At 53.4% G+C, this 8,487-nt stretch overlaps 1 pseudogene; it reads left to right on the top strand.

Moving 5' to 3' along the window:
• The first annotated feature begins 4,385 nt into the window (after window positions 1-4,385).
• On the top strand, window positions 4,386-6,732 carry LOC125537668 (annotated as a pseudogene).
• Window positions 6,733-8,487: the final 1,755 nt, after the last annotated feature.

Here is an 8,487-nt window from a genome sequence, read left to right as displayed (position 1 = left end):
CCCCGGCTGGATGGGGAGAATTTTCCTCTTCCTCCTCCTCGTCTTCGTGGGAGGAGGGCATCTTGGTGTTATCGGACCACGATTCCGATACAACCTTGCGTCGGAGACCTTTCCTGGTCCCCGCGGCCTTCTTCTTGGCCTTGTTCTCCGGTGCCTCATAGGGCATCGGAACCAGCATCTCTGTCAGGAGAGTACTTGTTGGATCTTCGGGCAGTGGGGCTGGACAGTCGATCCGCTCCGCTGTCGCGACCCATTCCTATCAAATAATGTGAAGGCTTAGATCCCTCACATAATTATACTGGGGAAAGAAATGCCTTATGAGATATAAGGAGCTTACCGAATTAGCAGGGCGCTTTGCGCCGAGTCCGCGGTCTTTGGTAAGAGAAGGAGGTACCTCGGCAGACTTGAACAACACCCTCCAGATGTCCTGATGCGTCGTGTCGAAGAGCTCTCGCAGCATCTGGTGCCTTGCCGAGTCGAACTCCCACATATTGAATTCCCGTCTTTGACACGGGAGGATCCGGCGGAAGAGCATGACCTGGACCACGTTGACAAGCTTGATTTTCTTGCTTATCATGTTTTTCACACAGTTCTGGAGTTCGGTCAACTCCACCGATGAACCCCAAGATAAGCCATTCTCTTTCCAGGAGGTGAGCCGCATGGGGATGCCGGATCGGAGAGGGGCGCCGCCCAGTTGATGTCACGCGGCTCGGTGATGTAGAACCACCCCGATTGCCACCCATTTACGGTCTCCACATAGGAGCCTTCGAGCCAGGTGACGTTGGGCATTTTTCCCACCATGGCGCCTCCGCACTCCGCTTGCTGGCCGACCACCACCTTCGGTTTAACATTGAAGGTCTTCAGCCACAGGCCCAAGTGGGGCTTGATGCGGAGGAAGGCCTCACACACGACGATAAATGCCAAGATGTTGAGGATGAAATTGGGGGCCAGATCATGGAAGTCCAGCCCGTAGTAGAACATGAGCCCGCGAACAAATGGGTGGAGGGGAAATCCCAACCAGTGGACGAAATGGGTAAGGAATGCAACCCTTTCATGGGGCTCGGGGGTAGGAACGATCTGCCCCGCGCCTGGGAGCCGGTGTGCAATATCTGCGGCCAGGTATCCGGCTTCCCAGAGCTTCGTGATGTTCTCCTCCGCGACGGAGGAGGCCATCCACTTGCCTCCCTCTCCGGACATGTTCGGAGTGTTTTTGCGGAGAAGATGCGAACTTGGGCGATGGAGCTCGAGTGCGCAAGAATGGATGGGCAGGGAGGAAGAAGGCGTGGGTAAAAAAGAGGAGTCCTTATCCCTTTATAAGGGCGGTAGAAACTGCGTGCCTCCCCACTTGCCTGGTAAAACTCGCTTATTCCCCAAGCGTCGTGATTGATGGCGCGGTTGGGTTACCCACACCCGTATTGATGAGAATCCCGTGATAAGGGGACACGATCTCTTCTTCGACAAGACGTGCCAAGAAAACTGCCTCAGAATATGTGCAGTAGCTGGTTGAGAAAAACGGTTCGAATAATAACCGGGGCCGTGGTGTGATGTCACGTTATGAAAAGTTGTCAGTAGATTAGATTTGTGGAATAATATACTCTCTTCGGTGGTATGTGGAATTTATTTTGTAGAGCCGGACACAATCCTTGTGTTCAAAATCTTTTGTGGAGTATTCGGAGAAGGAACCCGCCTTGCAATGCCGAAGACAATCTGCGCGCCGGATTCATCGTCATTGAAGCCTGGTTCAGGGGCTACTGAGGGAGTCCTGGATTAGGGGGTCCTCAGACAGCCGGACTATATACTTTGGCCGGACAGTTGGACTATGAAGATAGAAGATTGAAGACTTCGTCCTGTGTCCGGTTGGGACTCTCCTTTGCGTGGAAGGCAAGCTTGGGAATTCGGATATGTAGATCTCCTCCCTTGTAACCGACTCTGTGTAACCCTAGCTCCCTCCGGTGTCTATATAAACCGGAGGGTTTTAGTCCGTAGGACATCAACAATCATACCATAGGCTAGCTTCTAGGGTTTAGCCTCTCCGATCTCGTGGTAGATCAACTCTTGTAATACTCATATCATCAAGATCAATCAAGCAGGAAGTAGTGTGTTACCTCCATCGAGAGGGCCCGAACCTGTGTAAACATTGTGTCCCCCGCCTCCTGTTACCATCCACCTTAGACGCACAGTTCGGGACCCCCTACCCGAGATCTGTCGGTTTTGACACCGACAGCGACTCCATAGCATCGGCTTACCGGGCGCTCGGGTCCTCTGGTGCTGGATCCTCGAGGTATCGGTAGCCGAAACACCTCTCCTTCCCCATCATCGGTCGGGCAGACGATGAGTCCCACCGGGAACGGGCGGCACGCCGTGGAAAGGAGAGGAGGCCCGTATCGCGGCAGAAATGGCGGCAACGGAGGCAATTAATGTGGCAGCGCAGGGGGGCGCAGAGGAGGAAGCCATCTATGCCCTCATTGTGAAGAAACGGCAGTCGAGGAACACGCACGCCCTCGCCTGAGAGTAGAAGAAGGACATCGATGGTGAGGATAACTCCGGCGACGAGCAGATCCGGCTTGATCCGTACTGCGTCTTCGATCGGTTCTTCCGCAAGAAGGATGGCAAGAGCGCCGGTAAGGGTAAGGGCAGCCGTTGATGAACTTCACCATAGCCAAACATGCCAAATTTTGATAGTCCGATGACATGTTTAGTGTAGTGTGATGGAGTAGCCAGACGATGTGTGTGCGTCGACATAGTTGCATGAGTTTGTATGGATTTAAGATATGATAATTGAGGTGTTCGGATGTGGATTCCGTTTTCTGAGGAGTTCCCATTCAGTGCCCGTGGACGCACCAGGGCACGTCCGTGGGCGTTTGAGGGGCCAGATTTGTCAAGTCCGGTTGTAGATGTTATAAAGGCATCTCCAACACTGACCCTCAAAACGGACATCATATCTGTCCGCGGACCGGTGAGAAACAGTTTGCAGCCACTGATGCATGAGCTGACCATTCAACCGTAGCCGCAACCATCCGCCTTTATTAATAATTGTCAAAAAGTTAACTCCATGAATCAACCTTCCGCGGAATAGAAATCAACCTTCCGTCATTTAAATCGGCCTTCTACTATTTGAGGTACAATTATAGAAAAATAATCACTCCTGTAATTTTAGCTGCCACAGTTCATGGGAGAGTTAGTCGTGGACGTGCATGCATGCATGCATCTGCGCGAGATTTCTCTCTTTTGTTTATCCAACAAGATAATTAGTCCGAAGTAATTAACAGAGTAAAAAATCTACACTTTTAATGCGGAGTAATTAACAGACAAGGAAGAAATCTACGCCGGAGCAAGGAAGAAATATGCGCTTCTAATACAGAGTAATTAATGGACGAATCTAAACTGCTCTCGTGCCCAACTGGGACGTGGAAAACGTTGTGGCTTTTGAGTTTTGATTGGCCACGTGGATGTCCAGATTCCCGCAAAGCCTCCTATTTGATTTCGGTTTGCAAGAAAAAGGACACTTGGACTGGCCGACAGATAAATACAAAGTCGTGTTGGATGACAAAACATGTCCGAACCATGCGGTCTAGACGGGTGCGGGTGGTTTGAGGGTTCGCTTTGTCCCTAAATGTTCCGTGTATAAAATAGGATTAAGTGAAGCCTTTTGAACATTTTCATCTCTACGAAGCTCTTTATACACGTGTAATGTTTACATTGTCAAATAGTACACCCTTGAGGTCACTCTCGCGCCGCACTTTTTTCGGTGAATTTGTGTTGGCCTATCCTCTCGCCTCTCGCGGCGGCCTCCACTCCGGAGCCGTCGCCCACCTTTCCCCCGCCGCCGGCCACTCCGGCGTCGGCGTCCACCTCTCCTTCCCAGCGAGCATGGCTTCTGGTTCGCATAGCCCTCCTACGGTGTCATCAGCTATGCAGTGGGTGCGGCCGATTGTGCCGGGCATGGGTCTCTCAGGGTCCCCGGGGTCAGCGTGCGAGTCCTCGGTGGCTGGTGTCCAGGGGGCTGTGGCAGCTCCGGCGTAGATGGAGGGTTGGCGCCGACCGGGGCCCTCGCCCAAGGCCATGTGGCACAGACGATGCGCGCTCCGGTGCTAGCAGGCGAGCGGCGCTTCGGCCAGGTCGGCGTCCCCCTCGTCCTCTGAGATGCGACAGATTCCGCGGGATCTCCATGAGCTCTGTTCTAGGTGCTTCGAGGAGGGGCACCGGCGCAAGATTGCACCAACGACCCACTCTGCGTCAGGTGCGGCCGGGCAGGCCATGTCTCGTCGCAGTGCACGGAGCCGCGGAGCCCCATCTCTGCTACAGAGTTTCGTCGTGTGGTGATCGATCGGGTTGCCAGACGGGAGGTGCTTCCACGCCAGAGGCCGGTCATCCAGAGGAGGTTGATGGAGCCTGGGCAGAGCACGCCGGTGGCATCATTCTCACCAGTCGCGCCCAACCCTCTCCCCTGGATGCCCGGATCTGCGCCTCTGTCTGCCCTTTCGAAGAGCGTGCTGCAGAGGTCTGGGGTCATGGATGATCTCGAACGCCGGCTGCATCTCGCCGTGGTGATGTATGTGGGAGGAGCGAGACCGCTGGTGTCCTATGAGGAGGCGGTTGTTGCGATCTCGGCACAGTTGGGCATTCCAAGGTTTCGTTTTTCGGTCCACCAGTTTCACCCGAAAGATTTTTGGTGGTTTTCGCGGCGCATCAGTTCAGGAACATGGCTTTGGCAGTGCCTTTGATTAAGCATCTGGGCGTGAAGCTGTTCATCAAGCCATGGCTATGGCAAGCTCAGGCGATGTCCAGGCTGATGCGCGTTTAGGTCGACGTCATGATTGAGGGAGTGTCATCGCATGCGTGGTCTCAGGACACAGCGGCAGAGATCTTGGGCAGTGCGTGTCTGATTGAGAGCATGGCTCTGGAGATGGCCAGCAGGGAGGATCTTTCGTTGTTCAAGCTATGGGCTTGGTGCGTAGACTCTAACGAGGTCCCAGTGTTTTGTAGGCTCTGGGTGCCGGAGCCAGATGGCGAGCTGATGAACCCGGCGGCGCATCGGCCGTCCTTTCTCCAGCTACTTGAGTACCCTGCGTTCATGCATATCGAGAGGATGAGAGATTTCTCCCCGCCTGAGCTGTGAAGGCGAGCATCAGGCTCCAATGATGGGAGCAGTCAGAGCGGGCTACCAGACAGCTCCGGCGGTTTGTTTCAGGGAGGCGATTGGGTCGTACAGCCTTGGTCGCATGGCATACATGATAACAGGGGTGCCGGACGCAGACCGCAGTCGCCGGCGAATGGCGGAGCCGGCGGGGGCACAGGTCAAAGTTACCTGGCGGTTCTGGAAGGAAGGGTGGGGCCATCTGATTGGAGATTACCGCATATGAGTCTGGGGCCCTCAACGACCAAGGTGGCCCAGGCGGCTGGTCAAGAGGTTGGTGCGGTTCTGCCCACCAGGATTTCGAAAGGGCCAATGGGCGGACAGGAGCAGTTAGTTACGAGGGAGGAGACAGATGGAGTGCAAAGCTCGGAGATCCAAGCTGATCCGCGGCTTGCCATGGCTGCCACGCTGACACTTGGCTCGGGATCCGAGGGGATTAGGCAGACTGGTGATCGGGTGGGGCCGATGGTTCAGGATACAAACAAGGAGGGGGGCCAGGCCACAGCTATGGTGGAGGACGAGGAGAGGCCGACACTAGAGGGCCCATGGGAAGGTGATCAGGTGGCTTTGTGCATGGAGCTGTGCCCATCGGATTCTTTGCGGCTAGACTGTCAAGTGCCACTGGAGAGCTCGGAGGAACCAAGGCTAGCGCGGCCACATGAGATTCTTGGAGGGGACACGGTTTTCCTGACAAAAGGGCAGCACACAGAAGGTTGGGCTCCAGTCCCGGAGTTGATTAGCGCCTCGTCTGGGTTGGTGGGGCACACCGTGGATGGGACGACGGGCCAACCGGGGCCGCACACAGTGGATCTGGACCGAGAGTTGTTGGTGGTGGCGGATGTGACTACGTCAGGGGTGCATGCACAGGTCGAGACGTGCCATGAGACCAGGGAGATGGAAGGTACTCTGCTGGGTGTTCAATCACATGTGCCGACACCTCAGATGGGTAACGAGCTGGTGGTGCATAGCCACTCACTTGCTATGCAAACCACGGATGCATCCCTGACAAACAAAGAATCGCTCGCGCTGGGCAACATCAAATCGTTCTGCACAGGTTTGCTAAAGAGATTGGCACCACCGCTGCTCAAGGAGATAGAAGGGATCAGGGGACTGCGCACTAGGAAAGACCCGTTCATGCCAAGGCGCAACACGCATTCGTCTGGGGCTATCGGCCATAGCAAGAAGTCTAGAGCGACGGCGGCAGAGACAGTTCTACTCAAAGCACTCAGGATCATGGATGACGACCTGGCGGTAATTAAGGATGCGCTAGGCCAGCTGAGGGAGATGTTCGACTCCCCGGTCCAGGAGCAACAATTGCAGGCGATTGCGGCCATTTTTGGGAAGATCGTCCTGTCTAACCTGGCGGGCAAGATGGAGAAGACGGCTTGGGTGTCTACCTAGGCCGGTGGTGTTGATGACACGGAGACCTACCTTTCCGATGCAATACACAGCGATGAAGTTGGTGTGTTGGAACGTTAGGGGTCTCAATAGCCCGGATAAGAAAAAGACTCTTAGGGAGTTTGTGGACACAGTTCAGGTGGCTATCATATGTATCCTAGAGACGAAACTAGAGAGGGTGGATCAATTCACTATAATGCAATGTTTAGGGCCAGCCTATGATTGGTTTGCTTATTTACCGGCTTCGGAGACGAGGGGTGGCATTATGGTGGGATGTGACTCTTCTAAAGTGCAGCTGACGAACTTCGCGTTTGACACAAACTTCCTCACGGGTTTTGTGTCACCAAGAGAGGGACATGCGTGGTGGCTATCAGTCATATATGGTCCGCACACAGATGCGCGGAAAATAGCTTTTCTGGGAGAACTTGCTGATTGAAGGTCGCTATGCCCGGGACCCTGGTTGGTCATTGGCAACTTTAATTTGATCATGCAAGCTTCGGACAAGAACAACAATAGGATTGATAGGATAATGATGGGGAAGTTCAAAAGATTCGTAGACGACAGTGCACTCAAAGAGCTGTTTCTGCATGGCCGGAGGTTCACATGGAGTAATGAGAGGGAGGCGCCAACGTTGACCAAAATTGATAGGGCTTTCGTCTTGGTGGATTGGGAGCTGGATCATCCGGAGTGTCTGCTTCAAGCAATGTCAACATCCGCCTCTGATCACTGCCCCCTTTTTCTGGTGCTAGAGGAACACTTACGACCAAGGAGGAGGTTCAGGTTTGAACTATTCTAGGTCAAACTCGATGGATTCTTGGAAGCGGTTAAGGAAGCGTGGGTGTGCGATGAGGGTATCACGGATCCCTTTCACCGGCTGGATGTTTTACTCAGGAACACTGGCAAGTTTCTTACGGCATGGGGACAGAGGAGAGTTGGGAACATCAAGGTCCAAATTGCGTGTGCAAATCTGGTCCAACTACGGTTCGATTGCGCGCAGGAGTCCAGGATGTTGACGGAGGGTGAAAGGTGGCTTAGGGCTTCTCTCAAGCACTTGGTACTTGGGCTGGCATCTCTGGAGAGAATGATAGCGAGGCAAAGATCCCGGATCAGGTGGCTACAAGATGGAGATGCCAACACCACCCTGTTCCATTTGATCGCTAACGGAAGGAAAGCCAAAAACTTCATCCCAGTGATGTTGGTCGATGGGCAGGTCATCACAGATCAACTTGGTAAAGAGAGGGCTTTATTCGAGGAGTACAAGGAACTGCTAGGGAAAGACAAGGCTAGGGATCATACGATTGACCTAGAGTTTCTGAACTTACCTAGGGTGGATCTATCAGAGCAGGATTTGGTCTTTCATAAAGATGAGATTTGGGAGGTGGTTAAAGAGATGCCAGCGGAGAGAGCCCAGGGTCGGACGGGTTCATTGGAATTTTTTCCAGAAGGCATGGGAGATAGTTAAGAAGGATGTGATTGCGGCCATGAACAAATTATTCTTGAACAATGGCCACGGTTTTGGCAGGCTGAACCAGGCACTAATTGTGCTTATACCTAAATCCCCAGAGGCCTGCAAGGTGAAGGATTTCAGACCCATATGCCTGCTTCACAGTGCCCCAAAGATTGCATCGAAGCTATTGGCGTCGAGGCTTAGCAGACGGATGCCGGAGCTTGTCAATGTAAATCAGTTAGCTTTCATCAAGGGGAGGAGAATACACGACAATTTTTTGCTAGTAAGGCAGATGGCTAGGAGGCTGCATAAGAGGAAGGTCAATGGGGTGCTTCTCAAACTAGATATTACCAGAGCCTTCGACTCGCTGTCATGGCCATTCCTCTTCGAGGTTTTGAGGGCTAAGGGGTTCTCGAAAAGATGGTTGTCGTGGATTGCAACATTACTATCAACGGTAACATCTAGAGTGCTGGTAAATGGATGCGCAGGAGAGAAATTCGCACAC

Source organism: Triticum urartu, chromosome 2, assembly GCF_003073215.2.
Source record: "Triticum urartu cultivar G1812 chromosome 2, Tu2.1, whole genome shotgun sequence".
Lineage (NCBI taxonomy): Eukaryota > Viridiplantae > Streptophyta > Magnoliopsida > Poales > Poaceae > Triticum > Triticum urartu.
This window is presented reverse-complemented; position numbering and strand designations above follow the sequence as displayed.